Source organism: Salmo salar, chromosome 13 (genome assembly GCF_965601325.2).
Source record: "Salmo salar chromosome 13, fSalSal1, whole genome shotgun sequence".
In the NCBI taxonomy this organism is placed as follows: domain Eukaryota; kingdom Metazoa; phylum Chordata; class Actinopteri; order Salmoniformes; family Salmonidae; genus Salmo; species Salmo salar.
This window is the reverse complement of record NC_138303.1, coordinates 68124354-68144909: the sequence shown is the minus strand read 5'-3', so window position 1 is coordinate 68144909 and position 20556 is coordinate 68124354. Positions and strand designations below refer to the sequence as shown.

The window sequence follows — 20556 nt, the reverse complement described above, 5'->3', positions numbered from 1 at the left end:
ACAACAGTGGTAGGCCTGATCACCGACAACAACGAGACAGCCTATAGGGAGGAAGTCAGAGACCTGGCCGTGTGTTGTCAGGACAACAATATCTCCCTCCACGTGATCAAGACAAAGGAGATGATTGTGGACTACAGGAAAAAGAGGACCGAGCACGCCCCCATTCTCATCGACGGGGCTGTAGTGGAGCAGGTTGAGAGCTTCAAGTTCCTTGGTGTCCACATCACCAACAATCTAACATGGTCCAAGCACACCATGACAGACGTGAAGCGGGCACGACAAAACCTATTCCCCCTCAGGAGACTGAAAAGATTTGGCATGGGTCCTCAAAAGGTTCTACAGCTGCACCATCGAGAGCATCCTGACCGGTTGCATCACTGCCTGGTATGGCAACTGCTCAGCCTTCGAACGCAAGGCACTACAGAGGGTAGTGCGAACGGACCAGTACATCACTGGGGCCAAGCTTCCTGCCATCCAGGACCTCTATACCAGGCGGTGTCAGAGGAAAGCCCTAAAAACTGTCAAAGACTCCAGCCACCCTAGTCATAGGCTGTTCTCTCTGCAACCACACGGAAAGCGGTACCGGCGCACCAAGTCTAGGTCCAAGAGGCTTCTAAACCGCTTCTACCCCCAAGCCATAAGACTCCTGAACATCTAGTCAAATGGCTACCCAGACTATTTGCGTTGCCTGCCCTCCTCAACCTATTGAATGAAAACATATCTAATTATCATTGACGAATAATGACTACAGTCTATTGAGAGACAGGAATAGTAGCAGCATTACCTGCTACTGGACACAGCAGTGATCTCTGGGAAAGAGAGTTCCAAAAGGACCTGCTCATCTACAAAGTAGACCCCGGTCCAGTTCACTGCCACAATGATGTCATTCTTAGGCAGGCTGGGTCCTGAGGGGTTCAAAGTTTACTTAGAGGTCATTTCAACCTACGTTTAGTCATGATATCATGGATACGATACAGGTCTTTCTCAGAAATATAACTAGTGTTATATCCCTTGTATTACATTGGCCAAAACTCCCATAAATATCAACAGTAGACTCGTAGAAGCGTGAGAAGAGTAAAGGCCACTTAAAACGAGTCAACCACGTCCTCTTTCACCTTCTGAGGGTCCAACCTCTTCTGAGTGTAAACTCCCTGAGGCAGAGGATGGATTAGAGAGACTGTTTGAGAACTGGGTGTGTGAGCGTATGTACTGTTCATAAGACAATATAGTCAAGTTGTAGTGGTAAAAACAAAAAGGTGGGTAAACACTGACTGATATGATGGCGACGATTAACAAATGCTAATTCAGAAAACAATAATTTGGCGTAGCAGACGCTTAAACGCTATTCACTAAAGCATAAGCAGTGGAAAAAGTGCTTACATGTGTTTACCCACTACATCCCTGATTATAGTGACAAATAGTTCAAAGGACAAAGCCTGTTGTAAGAGCACGAGAAACAGATTTGGGGTCAGAAAGTGAAGGGCGGTGAGACTGATCCTTGGGGGACACCTACCTTTTTGTGGGAAGAGACAACTAGCTGAGCCCACTTGTCAGTGGTCTTGGCGGAGCTGATTTCACGGTCAGGGATGTAGGAGGGGATGAGGTTGAGGAGGCACTCTTGGAGGATCTCTGAGCCATAGTCTACGTAGTACTGCTGAGATGCCAGCTCCGCCAGATCCTCGTCCTGAGCAAGAGTGAGGGAGATTGAGAGAGGGAGAGTGGATAGATGGAGTGAGAGATAAGGCGGAACATTCTCATATTTTACAAATAAACATCAGGCATGAATGTGCATTCACATATACACTGAACAAAAATAAAAAGATAACATTCAACAATTTCAAAGATGTAGTTCATATAAGGAAATTCGTCAATTGAAATAAATTCATTAGGCCCTAATCTGTGGATTTCACATGACTGGGAATACAGAAATGGATATGTTGGTCACAGATACCTTAAAAAAAAAAAAAATAGGAGCGTGGATCAGAAAACCAGTCAGAATTTGGTGTGACCACCATTTGCCTCATGCAGCACAATACATGTCCTTCACAGAGTTGATCAGGCTGTTGATTGTGGCCTGTGGAATGTTGTCCCGCTGTGCGAAGTTGCTAGATATTGGCAGGAACTGGAACACGTTGTCCTACACATCCCAAACATACTCAATGGGTGACATGTCAGGTGAGTATGCGGGCCGTGGAAGAACTGGGACATTTTTAGCTTCCCGGAGTTGTGTACAGATCCTTGCGACATGGGGCCTTGCATTATCATGCTGAAATATGAGGTGATGGCGGAAGATGAATGGCCCGACAATGGGCATCAGGATCTTGTGCATTCAAATTGCCATCAATGACATGCAATTGTGTTTGATGTCCGTAGTTTATGCCTGTCCATACCATAATCCCACCGCCACCATGGGGTACTCTTCACAACGTTGACATCAGCAAACCGCTTGCCCACACGACGGCATCTGCCCGATACAGTTGAAACCGGAATTCATCCGTGAAGAGCACACTTCTCCAGCGTGCCAGTGGCCATCGAAGGTGAGCATTTGCCCACTGAAGTCGGTTACGACGCCGAACTGCAGTCAGGTCAAGACCCTGGTGAGGACGACGAGCACGCAGATGAGCTTCCCTGAGACGGTTACTGACAGTGTGTGCAGAAATTATTTGGTTGTGCAAGCCCACAGTTTCATCAGCTGTTCGGATGGCTGGTCTCAGACGATCCCGCAGGTGAAGAAGCCAGATGTCGAGGTCCTGGGCTGGCGTGGTTATACATGGTCTGCTGTTGTGAGACCAGTTGGACGTACTGCCAAATTCTCTAAAATGTTGTTGGAGGTGGCTTATGGCTGAGAAATGAATATTAAATTCTCTGGCAACAGCTCTGTTGGACATTCCTGCAGTCAGCATGCCAATTGCACACTCCCTCAAAACTCAAGATGTCTGTGGCATTGTGTTGTGTTACAAAACTGCATATTTTAGTATGGCCTTTTATTGTCCCCAGCACAAGGTGCACCTGTGTAATGATCAGGCTGTTTAATCAGCTTCTTGATAATCCATCCACCTGAGGTGTGGCATATCTTGGCAAATGAGAAATGCTCACTAACAGGGATGAAACAAATTTGTACAGAAAATTAAGGGAAATAAGCTTTTTGTGCGTATGGAACATTTGTGGGATCTTTAATTTCAGCTCATGAAACATGGGACCAACACTTTAGACGTTGCATTTACATTTTTGTTCAATGTACATCAGAATTAACTAAATACCACATAAAAACGCCATCTCACATCATTCATCAACCTATAAGAGAGAGAGGAAGAGTGGAAAAGACACAATCAAAGAGCAATTCCCCAAATTTGCTCTCTCACCTCTAACCTCCCTCCTCATACATGCCTTCATCCCTCTGCCCTCATTCCCCACTCACCCTCTCGCAGCGGTACTCGCCGAACTTGACTCCCCGGACAGTCTGCTGGTAGATGAGGTTGGTGGCCACACTGTCCTCGCCAGGATTGTACCAGGGTGTGAAGATCTCCTTCCTGAAGAAAAGGCGCCAGGGAGCATTCCTCTCCTGGGCTCCCTGCTCCTTGGCATACTGCTCGCACTGCGACACGGCATCCATCACATGGTCGCTGCCGCTGCCCAATGAGGATACCTGGGGGGAGAGGGGGAAGAATGGACATTCATCATTGTTAATAAACGTGAGCTCGATAGCTTCTCAAACAAGTTTGTGAGACTGTATGGTTGAGTGAGTTATTGAGTAAGCAAAAGTGAGTGTGTTCCTGCTTGCATACATGCGTGTGTGTGCACATCTACACGTGTCTCTCGCTCAGATGAAGCGAGTGAGGTCCAGTCCAGTACCTTGTCAAACAGGGCGATGAAGAGGGAGAAACCGAAGCGGTCTTGGAGGCTGATCTTGTCGGCCAGGGAATTACACAGCTCACTGGCTGTGGTGGCTGAGTCAGTCAGCAGGGTCTTAGTGGTGCAATCCATGAAGGTCACTGGCAACATGATGGGTTTCGTTGACTTAGTAGCCTGGGGGGGGGGGTGATTATTTTTGATTAAAAAAAACAACTCCAGGCTACGCTTGAATGTCTAAAACCAGATAGTAAACAATATGGGCACCATTGCACTTTTCTTAAATAATTCTACATTTAAAAAATAAAATTGGTTTAAATTGATATTGATTTGATGTTTTATTGAATTTAACCTTTTTTTAACTAGGCAAGTCAGTTAAGAACAAATTGTTATTTACAATGACGGCCTACACCGGCCAAACCCAGACGAAGCTGGGCCAATTACGCGCCGCCCTATGGGACTCCCAATCACGGCCGGTTGTGATACAGCCTGGATTCGAACCAGGGTGTCTGTGGTGACGCCTCTAGCACTGAGACGCAGTGCCTTAAAACGCTGCGTCACTTTTCAACATTGCAGAACCAATTATATATTTGTTAACTTAAGTTTACATTTTTCATGTAGAAAATAAAGACAAACGGCATAGACAAATTGATTTGCACCCCGGAACTAGTACTTAGTTGCACCGCCTTTGGCCAATATAACTGCCAACAAATGCTTCTTGTAACCATCAATAAGCTTGCTGCACCTTACTACTGACAATTTGTCACACTCTTCAGCAACAAACCGAATGAAAACAACACCCTCCCTACAATCAAAGACGAGGGAGGTTTGAGAATGCAGTGAGATTGATTTGCTGCCTCTGGTACTCGGGGCCTTGAACACGTGCAAGGCATCATGAAATCAGAAGATGATCAGGTGTCGAATGTTCAACCCAGCGTCCAAAAACTGGGTCTCCATTGAAGGTTGTGGGTCTTCCAGCAGCACATCAAAAAGCACCCAGGAATGGTTCAAGAAGCGATGCTGGACTGTTCTGGAATGGCCAGCGTAGCGTCCAGATCTGAATCATATCTAAAACCTATGGAGAGATCTGGAAACAGCAGTTGGTGGAGAGCACCCCTCAAACATTGAAGAATTAGAGCAGTTTGCTGCTGAAAAGTCGGTGTTTGTCAGCAGTTAACTTGGCCAAAGGCTGTGCAACCAAGTCCTAGCTCCGGGGTGCAAATAATTTTGTCCATGCCATTTGTCTTTATTTTCTACATTCAAATGGTATAGTTAGGTAACAACATTTTTATTGGTTCTGCAATGCAGAAAATCCAATAACATGGTGTGGTGACCAAAAGTTGAATTTTAATTTCAACACATTTTTTTTTAAGAAATAGGGAATCATTTAAGTGCAAGGGTGCCAATATATTTGCAGTGGTGTAAAGTACTTAAGTAAAAATACTTGAACGTACTAGTTAAGTAGTTTTTTGTGGTATCTGTACTTTACTATTTATATTTTTGACAACTTTTACTCCACTACATTCCTATAGAAAATAATGTACTTTCTACTCCATACATTTTCCCTGACACCCAAAAGTACTCATATTTTGAATGCTTAGCAAGACAGGAAAATGGTCTAATTCAAGCACTTAAAGAGAAAATCCCTGGTCATCCTTACTGCATCTGATCTGGCGTACTCACTGTTTGTAAATGATGTCTGAGTGTTGGAGTGTGCCCCTGGCTATCCGTACATTTTTAAAACAAGAACATCGTGCCGTCTGATTTGCTTAATATAAGGTATTTGAAATGATTTATACTTTTACTTTGGATACTTATGTATATTTTAGCAATAACATTTACTTTTGAAGACCAAATACTTTTTTTACTCAAGTAGTATTTTACTGGGTGACTTTCACTTTTACTTGAGTCATTTTCTATTAATGTATCCTTACTTTTACTTAAGTATGACAATTGGACACCAATCTCAATTTATCATTTTCCACCTAATAATACGGTTTAGAACTTCCCCTATGGTTCACTGATCCTAGATCTGTGCGTACCTGCAGCTTGAGCCAAGATGGTGGCTGGGTCCTGGTGTAGTTCACAAAGGTCCTCCTCAACCTCTCCTCGCAGTATGGAGCGTAGCCCGGCGGACCACTGATCATGAACGTACGCAAATACTGAGGGAGGGAGAAGGGTGGTAAGGGGGGGGGGGGGGTCTCAGGGGTTAAAGACCAATGAGACATTCTGGGGCACATTCAGTGGATCCACTTTCAATTCATCAGAACTAGACCAAGACAAATGAGAGGTGTGTGTTTGCATACATGTGTATATACGCTGTGTGTGTATTATCAAAAATACAAGGGTCTTACTTTGACAAACCTCTCAGAGGGAGCGAAGCAGCCAGCGCAGAGAGAGCGCAGGATCCAGCCACGGGCATGGCTACTCTTAGATGGGTTCTGGGTCAGCTGCTTGCAGATCTGACAGTAGATCTCATCCCTGGTAATAGACACAACAGCCAGCCAATGACAGTGATGGTTAGGGGTCCCCATATTCAAACTAGCACACCACTTATAATACACGTCCAATATATTACTTCATCATTTCTTTGTGACAGGTGCAAACAATTACATTTACGTAATTTAGCAGATGCTCTTATCCAGAGCGACTTACAATTAGTGCATTCATCTTAAAATACTGTAGCTAGGTGAGACAATAACATATGACAATTGTAGTACATTTTCCCTCAAAGTATTTATCAGCAAAGTCTGTGATACTAGCAAAAAACTCAGTGGGAGTTATTTAAGATAGTGTACTCTTCAAAGAGGTAGTGTTTCAGATGTTTTCGGAAGATGGGCAGGGACTCCGCTGTCCTGACGATGTCCTGACCATTGGAGTACCAGAACAGAGAAGAGCTTTGACTGGGCTGAGTGGGAGCTGCCTTCCTGTAGCGGTGGGAGGGCCAAGCGACCAGAGGTGGCAGAACGGAGTGTTCTGGTTGGGGTGCAGGGTTTGAGCATAGCCTGAAGGTAGGGAGGGGCAGTTCTCTTGTTGGTCCGTAGGCAAGTACCATGGTCTTGAAGATGATGCGAGCTTCAACTGGAAGCCAGTGGAGTGTGGGGAGGAGCCAAGGTGGGATGCGGCGTTCTGGATAAGTTGCAGCGGTTTTATGGCAGAAGCGGGAAGCCAACAGAGAGTTGCATTAGTCTAGATGGGAGATGACAAGTGCATGGATTAGGACCTGGCCGCTTCCTGTGTGAGGAAAGGTTGTACTCTACGGATGTTGTAGAGCATGAACCTGCAGGAGCGAGTATCTGCTTTGATGTTCGCAGAGAACGACAGGGTGTTGTCCAGGGTCACGCCAAGGGGCACCGTGGAGTTGTCAACTGTGATGGAGAGGTCTCGGAGCGGGCAGGCCTTCCCCGGGAAGAGGAGCAGCTCCATTTTGTCGAGGTTGCGCTTAAGGTGGTGGGCCAACATCCAAGCACTATGGTGGAAGCTCAGATCATCAACGAAGGAGGGGAGGCGTGGAGAGAACAGATTAAGAATGTTGAGAAAAGGTATTTCTGAGTAATTGGTAGAGTAGGTCAAAGGGTCGTAGGTCACCTGAGGACGGGCCTTAGGATGCCGTTGCCGATGATGAAGTGCAGCTTCTCCAGGTTGGAGGTGGGCCGGTCCTCCAACATGCTGTTTCCCTGTAGGCTGTAATCACCGTCCATCAAACGCCGGGTCACCTATAGGGGAGAAGAGGAGGCGGGGCCAACAGGGAACAGTCATGCCATTGGCGATTACTTCCATTCAGTAAGTGGGATATTGGTAAATGCTGAGTTGGCAATGTGGGGTTCGGATTACAGGGTTACCCACAGATGCTGAACACCCCCATAACAAATCAGAGTACCCATATAATCTGTCAAATATTAACATGGGCATATCCATAAGCAGCAACAAGAATGTTGGTCCAACCCACTATTTTTGGGATTGTGTCTCAGTTGGTAAGAGCATGGTGCTGCTAACTGGCATATATTATCATTATTACGTTTTTTTTTACTATTATTATTATTATTATTATTATGAAAGCTATAATGAGACACAAACCTCCTCAGTGATCTTGGACTTCCTCTTCAGTGTGAGAGAGACCAGCTTGTGTCTCACACTGTTCTTCTTTTGCCCACCACCACCTTCAATTGAGCTGTTCTGTAAGAGGGAGAGAGAGGGGCGTAGTTGAGCTTTATGTTGTCTGTAAATCTGTCTGTGTCCTGGATGACACACACAAAAAAAATCCACCCATTCTACCAACGTCCCCCTTCTCATCTCCTCAACGCTCATTAAGAAATACTAGCGGCCATGACTGAAGGCAAACAAGAGTTGTCTTGGGGGTGTGGTTTGATGTGGGTCTTTGCCATTCAATTACAACAAACAAGTGCAGTAGTGAGTACAGCGAGGTAAGCTATGCTAGCTTTGCTATGGATAGAACAAAGATTTGACGTTGAGGACTTCTCCCCTCCTGACTGACATACCATCTCAAGATGGTCAGCTAATTCAGTTCTATGTGTAGGCTAAAGCCTGACCGTGTGTTTAGCCAAACTGACAGCAGCTTGTTGATAGCTGCAGCTGGCTATCATATCTAGCTGATATTTCTCTGCCAAATCAGTTATGGCAAGATAGCAAGAGCCTGGAATGTGTTTCATAAGTAACTCATTCTACAGCACCTTGCTACGAAAGTAGCTTGCAACTTAGTGTACATTTACATTACGGAATAAAACGTTGAAACTAAGTGGCCAGTTTATTGGGTACACCGATCTACATTGAACAAGAATATAAGCGCAACATGTAAAGTGTTGGTCCCATGTTTCATGAGCTGAAATAAAAGATTCCAGAAATGTTCCATATGCACAAAAACCTTCTCTCTCTGAAATGTTGTGCATAAACTTGCTTACATCCCTATTAGTGAGCATTTCTCCGTTGCCAAGATAATCCACCCACCTGACAGATATGGCATATCAAGAAGCTGATTAAACAGCATGATCATTACACAGGAGTATTTCTGTCTGATTGGCTGGGTCTGGCTCCCCAGTGGGTGGGCCTATGCTCTCCCAGGCCCACCCATGGCTGCACCCTGCCCAGTCATGTGAAACCCATAGACTAAGGCCTAATTCATTCATTTCAATTGACTGATTTCCTTATATGAACTGTAATTCAGTAAAATATTTGAAATTGTTGTATATTGCATTTATATTTTTGTTTTTTTTTGCAATGTTTTTCCACTCCTCAATTGTCCAGTGTTTGTGATCGCGTGCCCACTGTAGCAGCTTCTTCTTGTTGTTCTTAGCTGATCGGAGTGGAACCTGGTGTGGTCGTCTGCTGCAATAACCCATCCATGACAAGGATCGACGAGTTGTACACGATTCTTGCCATTCTTTTGCCCTCAGGACTGCAGCTGATTGGATGTTTTTTGTTTGTTGCACCATTCTCGGTAAACTCTAGACACCATTATGCATTAAAAGCCCAGGAGGGCGGCCGTTTCTTAGATAATGGATCCCGACGCTAAAAGTTGCTTAGGTCACTCGTTTTGCCCATTCTAACGTTCAATCGAACAGTAACTGAAAGTCTACTTGCTTTATATAGCAAGCCACGGTCACGTGACTCACTGACTGTAGGAGCAATCCATTTTCGTGAACGGGATGGTGTACCTAATAAACTGGCCACTGTGAGAGTGTGTTACCGTGGAAATTATATCTCCTACTGTGAGTTGAATGACCTCAGTCTTCACTCAGCTCAGCTGTTCTACAACATAATATTCTATCGCTGGCTCGTTTTGTCTCGTCTCAAGTCCGCTGTTAGATATTTCCCGGGAGACAAATCCCAGAACTAATATCAATACAGGTGTAAACTACATGTGGACATCGCCCACCTTGAGTGTTGATACATCAACCATTTTTTTAGGTGATTGTGTTACAAAGACAAAACGTGTTCTGCTGTAGATATCATATTGATGTACTTATAAAGACAGTATGCCTCCACTTTACCTAACAAATCAAAATCAGTTCTGTGTAGAGTACAACTTCAGCTGTCTAACCAGAAGTAGAATGGCATTTGTATTTCTATGGTCTATTTGCCCTAATCTAAGGATTTGGCTGTCTAACACACTGACATGCACAGCAAGGCTGATGTTTGTAAACTGATATATGCCATGTATTAATGCCAAAATAACATGCAAAACAGGTGGGGCTCTGCCCCTGAATGACGTGTCGCCACTGAATACATGACATAGATAAAACATTTACATTTACATTTAAGTCATTTAGCAGATGCTCTTATCCAGAGCGACTTACAAATTGGTGCATTCACCTTATAATATCCAGTGGAACAACCACTTTTACAATAGTGCATCTAAATCTTTTAAGGGGGGGTTAGAAGGATTACTTTATCCTATCCCAGGTATTCCTTAAAGAGGTGGGGTTTCAGGTGTCTCCGGAAGGTGGTGATTGACTCCGCTGTCCTGGCGTCGTGAGGGAGCTTGTTCCACCATTGGGGTGCCAGAGCAGCGAACAGTTTTGACTGGGCTGAGCGGGAACTGTGCTTCCTCAGAGGTAGGGAGGCGAGCAGGCCAGAGGTGGATGAACGCAGTGCCCTTGTTTGGGTGTAGGGCCTGATCAGAGCCTGAAGGTACGGAGGTGCCGTTCCCCTCACAGCTCCATAGGCGAGCACCATGGTCTTGTAGCGGATGCGAGCTTCGACTGGAAGCCAGTGGAGAGAGCGGAGGAGCGGGGTGACGTGAGAAAACTTGGGAAGGTTGAACACCAGACGGGCTGCGGCGTTCTGGATGAGTTGTAGGGGTTTAATGGCACAAGCAGGGAGCCCAGCCAACAACGAGTTGCAGTAATCCAGACGGGAGATGACAAGTGCCTGGATTAGGACCTGCGCCGCTTCCTGTGTGAGGCAGGGTCGTACTCTGCGAATGTTGTAGAGCATGAACCTACAGGATCGGGTCACCGCCTTGATGTTAGTGGAGAACGACAGGGTGTTGTCCAGGGTCACGCCGAGGCTCTTAGCACTCTGGGAGGAGGACACAAGGGAGTTGTCAACCGTGATGGCGAGATCATGGAACGGGCAGTCCTTCCCCGGGAGGAAGAGCAGCTCCGTCTTGCCGAGGTTCAGCTTGAGGTGGTGATCCGTCATCCACACTGATATGTCTGCCAGACATGCAGAGATGCGATTCGCCACCTGGTTGTCAGAAGGGGGAAAGGAGAAGATTAATTGTGTGTCATCTGCATAGCAATGATATGAGAGACCATGTGAGGATATGACAGAGCCAAGTGACTTGGTGTATAGCGAGAATAGGAGAGGGCCTAGAACAGAGCCCTGGGGGACACCAGTGGTGAGAGCACGTGGTGCGGAGACAGATTCTCGCCACGCCACCTGGTAGGAGCGACCTGTCAGGTAGGACGCAATCCAAGCGTGGGCCGCGCCGGAGATGCCCAGGTCGGAGAGGGTGGAGAGGAGGATCTGATGGTTCACAGTATCAAAGGCAGCAGATAGGTCTAGGAGGATGAGAGCAGAGGAGAGAGAGTTAGCTTTAGCAGTGCGGAGAGCCTCCGTGACACAGAGAAGAGCAGTCTCAGTTGAATGCCCAGTCTTGAAACCTGACTGATTAGGATCAAGAAGGTCATTCTGAGAGAGATAGCAAGAGAGCTGGCCAAGGACGGCACGTTCAAGAGTTTTGGAGAGAAAGGAAAGAAGGGATACTGGTCTGTAGTTGTTGACATCGGAGGGATCGAGTGTAGGTTTTCAGAAGGGGTGCAACTCTCGCTCTCTTGAAGACGGAAGGGACGTAGCCAGCGGTCAAGGATGAGTTGACGAGCGAGGTGAGGTAGGGGAGAAGGTCTCCGGAAATGGTCTGGAGAAGAGAGGAGGGGATAGGGTCAAGTGGGCAGGTTGTTGGGCGGCCGGCCGTCACAAGACGCGAGATTTCATCTGGAGAGAGAGGGGAGAAAGAGGTCAAAGCACAGGGTAGGGCAGTGTGAGCAGGACCAGCGGTGTCGTTTGACTTAGCAAACGAGGATCGGATGTCGTCAACCTTCTTTTCAAAATGGTTGACGAAGTCATCCGCAGAGAGGGAGGAGGGGGGGGGGGAGGGGGAGGAGGATTCAGGAGGGAGGAGAAGGTAGCAAAGAGCTTCCTAGGGTTAGAGGCAGATGCTTGGAGTTTAGAGTGGTAGAAAGTGGCTTTAGCAGCAGAGACAGAAGAGGAAAATGTAGAGAGGAGGGAGTGAAAGGATGCCAGGTCCGCAGGGAGGCGAGTTTTCCTCCATTTCCGCTCGGCTGCCCGGAGCCCTGTTATTCACCCACTGGAGACTCGAAACTCGGAACTGGGCAACCTAAGACTTCAGTGAGTTCAAGACAACTGTGAACTGGGTAAATACGGAAAAAAAATGTTGAACTGTCATCCAACTTGGAATTCGGGCCCCTATCTAGAGCTCACAAGAAAGACCGCCGCGCCACTTTCCTATTCAGGTGAACACAGCACAACAAGGTGAGTCCAGAAATGTCTTGTATGCTGCTGCATAAATTATGTAATATGCCTGCTGTTGGGACAGCTTTATGTAGGCCCTAACAGTTTGTGGGCACCGTTTGTCACGTTGCAATGAATGTATTGTTTAGTGTTGTGTTGTGTAGCGGCTTGCATAGAAAAAAGATATGTTTAGTTTGCCCCAGCAAGATTTACATGCTAAAATCACCACTGAAACGTTATGGACATGTGCAGTCAGGTGGCTGAAGAGGTGGGGTGCATGACACTCCATCCTGGATATGTCACAGTTTGCCTCATGGGTCCAGCAGGCAGAGATCAATAAATACAAGCAGATGTGAGATGCAGGAGGGCCCTCTTCTCAAACTGAGTAGCATACAGAGTAATATAAGAAGATTGCAATTGCTGAACTTCTGTAGATATTCTAAACAAAGTGTAACAGTGTGATATAGAACAAACCATCCTTCACATAATACTGTACAAGCAGTGTTCTGCTAATACAGTGCCTTCGGAAAGTATCAGACCCCTCGACTTTTTCCACATTTTGTTATATGTTACAGCCTAATTCTGAAAATGGGTTTAATTGTTTTTTCCCCTCATCAATCTACACACAATACCCCATAATGACAAAGCAAAAACAGGTTTGTAGCAATGTTTGCAAAATGTATAAAAAATAAATAACTGAAATATGACATATACAGTGCCTTGCAAAAGTAGGATAGGATAAAGTAATCTTTCTAACCCCCCCCCCCTTAAAAGATTTAGATGCACTATTGTAAAGTGGTTGTTCCACTGGATATCATAAGGTGAATGCACCAATTTGTAAGTCGCTCTGGATAAGAGCGACTTGACTTAAATGACTTAAATGTAAATGTAAGTATTCAACCCCCTTGACGTTTTTCCTATTTCATTGTATTGCAACCTGTAATTGAAATGTATTTTTATTTGGATTTCATGTAGTGGACAAACACGAAATAGTCCAAATTGGTGAAGTGAAAAACTTTCTAAAAACTTTCTAAAAACATAAGTGGTGCGTGCATATGTATTCACCCCCTTTGCTATGACGCCCCTAAATAAGATCTGGTGCAACCAATTACCTTCAGAAGTCACATAATTAGTTAAATAAAGTCCATCTGTGTGCAATCTGTGTCCACTGTGTGCAATGGAGTCTGCAACACCACCAAGCAAGCGGCACCATGAAGACCAAGGAGCTCTCCAAACAGGTCAGGGACAACGTTGTGGAGAAGTACAGATCAGGGTTGGGTTATAAAAAATATCCAAAACTTTGAACATCTCACGGAGCACCTTAAATCCATTATAAATAATGGAAAGAATATGGCACCACAACAAACCTGCCAAGAGAGGGCCACCCACCAAAACTCACAGACCAGGCAAGGAGGGCATTAATCAAAGAGGCAACAAAGAGACCAAAGATAACCCTGAAGAAGCTGCAAAGCTCCACAACGGAGATTGGAGTATCTGTCCATAGGACCACTTTAAGCCGCACACTCCACAGAGCTGGGCTTTACGGAGAGTGGCCAGAAAAAAAGCCATTGCTTAAAGAAGAAAATAAGAAAACACATTTGGTGTTCGCCAAAATGCATGTGGGAGACTCCCCAAACATATGGAAGAAAGTACTCTGGTCAGATGAAACTAAAATTGAGCTTTTTGGCCATCAAGGATGTTTCCCACCTCTCATCACCCCGAGAACCCTATCCCCACATTGAAGCATGGTGATGGCAGCATCATGCTGTGAGGATGTTTTTCCATCGGCAGGGACTGGGAAACTGGTTAGAATTGAAGCAATGACGGATGGCGCTAAATACAGGGAAATTCTTGAGGGAAACCTGTTTGTCTTTCAGAGATTTGAGACTGGGACGGAGGTTCACCTTCCAGCAGGACAACGGCCCTAAGCATACTGCTAAAGCAACACTCAAGTGGTTTAAGGGGAATATTTAAATGGAAGCCCAGACCTCAATCCAATTTGCATCTTCAAAGTGGTAGGCATGTTGTGTTAATCAAATCATACAAACCCCCGAAAAATCAATTTTAATTCCAGTTTGTAAGGCAACAAAATAGGAAAAACGGCAAGGGGGTGAATACTTTCGCAAGCCACTGTAAATACACCCTCATTGCTAAGAACAACTAGATATAAATAAAACGTAGCTACTTACCAACAACACACAAGTATCAGGTTTGATGGCTGACAGCCCAAGTAGAAGCTAGTCAGATATTATCCAGATCATGGCAATCTGCCCAAGATTGTTGAACAACTATATGGACCCTCAACACAAGGGCTTCTCAGGGGGTGTGTGCTTAGTCCCTTCCTGTACTCCCTGTTCACCCACGACTGCGCGGCAGCACACAACTCCAACACCATCATCGGGTTTGCTGATGACACGGCGGTGGTAGGCCTGATCAACGAAGACGATGAGTCAGCCTACAGGTAGGAGGTCAGAGACTTAGCAGTGTGGTGCCAGGACAACAACAAAAAAGAGGGGAGAGCACATCCACATCGATGCTGTTGTGGAGCGTGTCGAGATCTTCAAGTTCCTTGGCGTCTACATCACTAAGGACTTAACATGTTCCACACACACAAACACAGTCGTGAAGAGGGCACGGCAGCACCTCTTACCCCCCCCCCCCCCAAGAGGCTGAAAAGATTTGGCAATTTTTACAGCTGCACCGTCGAGAGAATCTTGACTGGCTGCATCACCGCGTGGTGTGGCAAATGCACCACCCTTTACCGCAAAGCGATACAGATGGTGTTGCGGACAGCCCAGTACATCACTGGGGACGAGCTCCCTGCCATCCAGGACCTTTATCAGGCGATGTCATACAGTAGGAAAGCCCAGGAAATTGCCAAAGACTCCAGTCACCCAAGCCATAGACTGTTCACTCGGTACCGGAACATTGGCTCTCGGACCAATAGGCTCCATGACAGCTTCTACTCACTAGCCATAAGACTGTGAAATAGCCAGACTGCTAAATAGTCAATTAATGGAACCCAAACTATCTTGCACTGACTCTACACACACTCACTAGACTATATACACACCATATACACACCACCCTTACATTGACACTCACACACAAAACCCACACACACATACCAAAGAACAAACACACATACAGTATATACACACACATTACACACAAGCACACTCACACACTTTCACTCATCATTTGCTGCTGCTACTCTGTTCCTTATTTTACTCTTATTATCTATCCTGATGCCTAGTCACTTTACCCTGCCTTCATGTACAGTACATATCTACCTCAAAGTAAGGTAGCAGGCATAAAAGAAAGCTACAGAAAAGTTGATACTGTGAGATTTCAAAACGTTTAAAACCATAGAGCCTGTCAATGAATACAGCAAAGCGTTGCTGTTTTTAATGAGGGAGTTTAATGTTCAAGTTCTTACTCAGCACTTTCAACACTTTGTATTCAACACTTTGATAAGACATAAAATCAGTGTTCTTCCTATTCCCCCTCAGTGCTACAAAAAACACTGCAGCAGTAATGAATGAGTAGGAAAGTGTATCTATAGGCTTGCATTGTTGTTATTATTATTAGCAGCTTGGGTCTTTTTTAATATCAAGGAATATTTCATTTTCTCGGTTCATACTGTAGGAGTAACAACATGAATTTGTGCATGAGGCAAATAATGCAGTGCGACTCGGGTTTCACCATCAGCTGGAAGGCGGTGTCCCTTTTTGGTCAGTCAGTGGAGGAAAGGGAGAGCGGAGGGATGTTAAGAGACTGACCATCAGATGCAGGCACCATCAATCCAGTAAAATACAAATAAAATGAAAATGATTTAAATGTATGCTCACTCAGCTGTGCTTCACAAGCAGTGGCGATTTTAGCATGTAAATCTTGGTGGGCCCCAAAAAATAATTGTGGGATGCATGCCAGCAAAGCCACTACACAACACAACACTAAACAATACATTAATTGCACTATAACAGTGACAAACGGTGCCCACAAACTGTTAGGGCCTACATAAAGCTAACCCAACAGCAGAGTCCCAACTGCAGTCCCAACACCTTACCAGCGGAGACTTGTCTGGCAGAGAAACAGTTCATCCAGCCTCATTTACTGCCTTTAAAAAACAAACAGCTGATATGGCTGACTTGCTTAAACAAATGTGGTTTCTACTGACACTTGAGATGCACAAACTATGGCATAAGGGGACGACAAACGGATAAGAGGCAATCCGTAATTTCGATTAAGACATTAATGAGCAAGCTAGGACGGACGTAGTCAATATAACTATTTGTTCAGCACTTTTGAAATGTACAGCGACAGAATTCAGAACATGGGCCGTTCTTACAGTGTTCTCCCTGTACACCAGATCAGAACTGTAGGATAAATAAAGGGGGCATATAAGCAGACAATGAAAGCTCTTACAATATTCAATGATTACATTTCTCAAAAACAGGTTATAGGTTACATGTGCACCACCAAGTCAGAACAGTAGGCGAAATTAAGAGGGGAAAATAGACCAAATTATTAGGGTGAGGCACATGGGCTACTAACAGCTTACAACACAACATACACTTAGTATTACTTTCTTAGCTACGGCATATTACATCATTTATGCAGCAGCATACCAGACATTGTTGGACTCACCTTGTTGTGCTGTGTTCACAGCACTCACTTGAACAGGAAGGTGGCGTGGTAGAATCATGATGGTAGAATCATGATGAAGTCAGTGATCTTCAGCTCAATAAAGAGGCCCGAGTTCCCAATCTACAATTCCGAGTTGGATGAAAGTTCAAAATGTATTTTCCCAGTCGTACAGTTGGTCATTTTTCCCGACTTCCCAGTTGACTTGAACTCACTAAAGTCAGTTAACAGTTGTTTTGAGCGCAGCACACATCATGCTTCAATGACAGCATGGCCAATGTTGAATGTTTATAATTTTAAACTAGGAAAATACAGTGAGGGGAAAAAGTATTTGATCCCCTGCTGATTTTGTACGTTTGCCCACTGACAAAGAAATGATCAGTCTATAATTTTAATGGTAGGTTTATTTGAACAGTGAGAGACAGAAGAACAACAACAAAAAATCCTGAAAAACGCATGTCAAAAATGTTATAAATTGATTTGCATTTTAATGAGGGAAATAAGTATTTGACCCCTCTGCAAAACATAACTTAGTACTTGGTGGCAAAACCCTTGTTGGCAATCACAGAGGTCAGATGTTTCTTGTAGTTGGCCACCAGGTTTGCACACATCTTAGGCGGGATCCTCAGCAGCAATCGCTGCCAAAGGTGCTTTAACAAAGTACTGAGTAAAGGGTCTGAATACTTATGTAAATGTGATTTCCTTTTTATTTTTTGTATATATATTTGCAAAAAATTTGAAAAACCTGTTTTTGCTTTGTCATTATGGGGTATTGTGTGTAGATTGATGAGGAAAAAAACAATTTGATACATTTTAGAATAAGGCTGTAACGTAAGAAATTGTGAAAAAAGTCAAGGGGGTTTGAAAACTTTATGAATGCACAGTATGTGTATATATATATATATATATATATATATATATATTATATATATATATATATATACATATATATATACATACATACACATACATAAAGATTAGCACAAATTAAATAGTTAAAATATAGTCGTTGCTATTCTTTTCAAAATTCTTCAAGCTCTGTCAAGATGTTGGTGATCATGGATAGATAGCAATTTAAGTCTTGCCATAGATTTTCAAGCAGATTTAAGTCAAAACTGTAAATTGGCCACTCAGGAACATTCACCGTCTTCTTGGTAAGCAACTCCAGTGTAGATTTGGCCTTGTGTTGGAGTTTAAAGCCGACTGAAGCAGGTTTCCCTCTAGGATTTTGCCTGTCCTTAGCTCCATCCCGTTTCTTTTCATCCTGACTACCCAGTATTTGCTGATGTCAAGCATACCCATACCATGATGCAGACACCACCATGCTTGAAAATAAGGAAGCAGTTAGTTAGTGCCTTGTTGCATACAAAATGCATGTTTTCAAATATTTGTATTCTGTGTATTTGTTTTACTCTGTCATTTAGGTCATTATTGTGGAGACACTACAATGTTGTTGATCCATCCTCAGTTTTCTCCCATCACAGCCATTGAACTCTGTAGCCGTTTTAAAATCACCAATGGCCATCCCTGAGCAGTTTCATTCCTGTCCTGCAGCTCAATTCATCTTTGATGTGTATTGGTAGTTGAATACAGGGGTTCCCAAATGTTTTCACTCGGGCCCTCCTTCCAGCATTGGGGAACATCCCGCACCCCCCCATGCTTAAATGGATATTCAATGTATGATGTATTATTGTTACCCGTCTCCCAAATCACTGCCCTTCTTTGTGAGGCATTCAAAAAGCTCCCTGGTCTTTGTAGTTAAAACTGTACTTGAAATTCAATACTTGACTGAGTTGTTGTATGTATGGGGTACAGTGGTAGGGTTAGTCGTTAAAAAATGTCAAGCGCTGTTATGTCACACAGAGTGAGTCCATGTAATTTATTTTTTGATTTGTTAAGCTACATTTTACTCCTTGCCTAAACAAATAGGCTGAATACTTACGCAACTACTATATCTTAGTTATATATTTTTCTATTTAACTTAAAATATATTTTCTTCCACTTTGACAGAGTATTTTGTTTAGATTGTTGACAATAAAATTACAATTAAATCCATTATAATCCCTCTTTGTATCACAATCAAATGTTTTACAAAGAAATCCAAGAGGTCTGAATACTTTTGTGAGGCACTGTATTGGTTTCCTGACCCAGTAAGCAGTATTTGGACAGACAGCCATCTTTGGTTTGGTTTAACTGGCTGCAGTCACCAAATGTTAACTTTATTATGTTTGACCCCCCCTCCTCCACACACAAAAGTTCAGTTAGGTATTAGCATGTTCTTAATTTTGTGCCCAAATTATCTCAAAGTATCTGAAATTAAGTGTGTGTGTGGGTAGCCTGAGTGGGGTTAAGGTAATATTCAGTTAGACACTCATGACTCAGGGCTCATGTGCAAAACTGTAGGATCACAATGGCGAACACACACACACGATGGGTAAAAGGTCAAAAGTCAGAGGTCAACTCACCAGCTGGTCACCCTCATCCTCATGGAAGAGCAGAGGCTGCTTGAGCGGGCGCCGCACGTATGCGTGTGTGGTGGTGCCCTGGAAGTACATGGTGGCGAACTTGTACTCCGACAGGTCCTCTTCCTCGTCGTCAGGCAGAGGGACAGCTTCGTCTAAGTCCTCCTCCTCGGTCCGCAGAGCCACTTCCAGGTCCTACAACACACCCATGTAAAAAGGCACAGAGACACAGAGGCATAGAGGCATGCACAGAGGGAGGGACGCAGGCACGCATAGAGGCACACGTGCGTACACACACACACACACCAGTGGCATAGCGCAGTTTTGCACTGATACCATTTTTTACCCCAGAATATTGACATGGTCTGAGAAAGGGATCTTTTTTTTGACATGGGGGAGAGAAATGTACATTTTATAGCTAATCTCATGTTATTTTACATATTGTGCCATGAGGTGGAGAGAAAATGTTGCTGTTTTAGAGCTCAGGGATTCTGGAAAGATGAGACAATCTCAACATTTTCCACAAATATATTAACACCATTTTAAATATATATTTTGACAGATCAAAGTATCAGCCTCCTAATTATACTTTTTTTAATCCTAAAGTGCCACTAACTAGATTTATGTCAACTCTGCCAGACACCATAAAAGGCATTTCATTTTTACAATTATTCTCCAACAAGTGTATAAAGGCCTTGGCTGTTTAATTTGAACAAATCTGTAATACAAATCTCAAAACATATTTTGGTTTTGGTTTATAGCACTATTAAGAGCTCCAGCATTTTTTCTGGATTTGTTCGAGAAATACTTCAATTGTTTAAGCATATGTTGCGGAACAGAGGTCTTGTTGCCTGACATGTAATGAGGACATGAATAAGGGGACCTTACGGTGAAGTTGACCCTGCTCATTCCTGATTCATTTAGGATTTGAGACAAACCTGATGGGAGTTTTTTTTTTTTGGTGGGGGGGGGGGGGGGGGGGGGGGTTGGGTCCTTGTCGAGGCTGCGGGTGAGTGTGCTACGCCAGTGAGGCACACATGGAGGCAGAGATACAGGCAGGTGCATCCACCGACCCACCCACGCACACGGACAGACATATACATCA

At 44.3% G+C, this 20556-nt stretch overlaps 1 pseudogene across 1 annotated transcript in view; it reads right to left on the bottom strand.

Annotated features, from left to right (window-relative positions):
- Positions 1 to 20556, bottom strand: part of LOC106567604 (unconventional myosin-VIIa-like) — a 56447-nt pseudogene that overhangs the window by 18702 nt on the left and 17189 nt on the right. Inside the window, exons 22-31 of the transcript XR_014379945.1 lie at positions 19455 to 19646; positions 7927 to 8025; positions 7438 to 7565; positions 6204 to 6330; positions 5892 to 6011; positions 3853 to 4026; positions 3419 to 3646; positions 1514 to 1684; positions 1049 to 1151; positions 785 to 924 (exon numbers count right to left, since the gene is read on the bottom strand). The product of XR_014379945.1 is annotated as an unconventional myosin-VIIa-like (transcript). The remainder of the gene's footprint in view (positions 1 to 784; positions 925 to 1048; positions 1152 to 1513; positions 1685 to 3418; positions 3647 to 3852; positions 4027 to 5891; positions 6012 to 6203; positions 6331 to 7437; positions 7566 to 7926; positions 8026 to 19454; positions 19647 to 20556) is intronic.